The sequence below is a fragment of the Rhyacophila brunnea genome, unplaced genomic scaffold (genome assembly GCF_057557595.1).
Source record: "Rhyacophila brunnea isolate RB1 unplaced genomic scaffold, BYU_Rbru_1.0 scaffold_190, whole genome shotgun sequence".
Lineage (NCBI taxonomy): Eukaryota > Metazoa > Arthropoda > Insecta > Trichoptera > Rhyacophilidae > Rhyacophila > Rhyacophila brunnea.
In genome coordinates, this window is record NW_028232849.1 from 156041 (window position 1) to 157940 (window position 1900).

Genomic DNA, 1900 nt, shown 5'->3' on the forward strand with positions numbered 1-1900 from the left:
TGTCGAGGATTTATGAATAATCTTATAATTTACAGTCTTACACAAAAAAGGCTCGATCACTTAGTGAAGGGGGTTTATGGGTGATTATTATAAAAAATTATCCAAAATTGATATGAAAAGATATGAATTGTGCAACCTAAAAGGCTAATGCAGTGTCTAACCGTGACGGAAAAAATAAAGTAACATCAGAAATAGAAATAACAGAAGCATAGAGGTCTAAATGTGAAAATGAACTTAGGTGATTATCTGAAGAGATGGATTATCACATAAGTTTTATATCTAACATTGCAGAAAAGTCGCAGAATACATGAAATTTTAAAAAGAAAGTACCGATTTATTTGAGACAAAAATGCAGAAAAATCTTACGCCAAGCTGGAGGAAATCAGAAGAGATGTACGTAAATATAAATTTCCAGAATAAATAGTAGTTTAATACTAAATACAAGCGCATAAAACAAAGGTCTAGGTGTAGTCTCATTACAAAGAAACGATAAGGTAAGAAAAAACCAATTCAGTGGGCATTCAATAAACCTACTGAAACAAAAAAAGGATATTTTGCCCGAGAAAGAAGCATTAGTAATCAAATTGGATATAGATCATTTTTCTTATGGGCTAAAAAGGTGTTAATTCCTTCCAAACACTGATCACCGGGCCCTAGAGTATTTAGAAATAATAATGAATTTTAAATAATAGTGTTGATAGGTGGGTATAGTAAATCGATGAAAACGACTTTGGTATAGGATATCAGGAAGGGAAAGGTTTTTTTGATGCGGATGCGCTAAGTAGACTATATGAGAAAGAAAATAAAGATACATTAAACCTAAACGGATGCAAAAATGAACATGGTAATAAAATAAAAATCGAGAAAATATCAAAAATACGTGTTTGGTAATAATGAAAAGAAATATTGATGTTTGATGGTAAATAAAGAGAGATTCGATCAAACGAAAAAAGAATATAAATAATAAAGAGAGTACATGAGAAATTTTTACACCGAGGTGTCGATATAATATACTACAAAATCAAAAGGACTAATAATTGGCAAAAGAATGCAGAAAAATTAAAGAATTTCGATAAGAAATGTGAGATTTGTATGAAGAATAATAGAAAAAAGACAAATGAAAATACATTCGTCACGATAAATGTTAGATTTGACATAGTTTCTATGGGTATAATATTAATTAGTGTGATTTTGGGTATGCGTAGGTTTTAACCGATTATTTTACAAGATATTGTCAGATAAAAATTATAAAAAGCCGGAAATCAGATATAAACGTAAAGGTTTTAATGGTAATAATTTCAAATACAGAATTACCAATAAGATACTAAGTGATAGCGCGAAAGAATTAATTTAGAAGGAATAAAAGCTTTTTGTATAGAGAACAGCATTTATAATTTTGTTACAGCAATCGAAAGTCATAAAACGAATAGAAGGGTAGAGAAGTTGATAGGTACAATAAGAAATAGTTTATGTAAAGTCTCTGAAGAAAATAACTATATAAAATTGTAAAGTTATTGGAAGTTATAATGTAGCTACCCACACCGGAATTAAATGCTGCCCAAAGAAGCATGGGAATATGAATCTGGTGTTGCTAGATATATTTATAGCAATAAGAAAATTATGTAAAACAGTAGTAGAAAAAGATAAGAGAAAATTTTATAAAAGAAGAAAAGATCAGATGGGCCCAAAGAAAGGGTTTGGGATTAGCTTATAAAAACCAATCAGACAGGTCTATAAACTGAGGCGACATAGCACAAAATTACATAAGAAGATTTAGACCTTTATAAAAACTGAAAAGGGAAAATCCAAATATAAGAGATTATGATATCTAAAAGATTTTTATTCGTTATGATGAGACACCGTATAGAGGGGTCGTTATATAGGGGGTTTCTTCAACCAA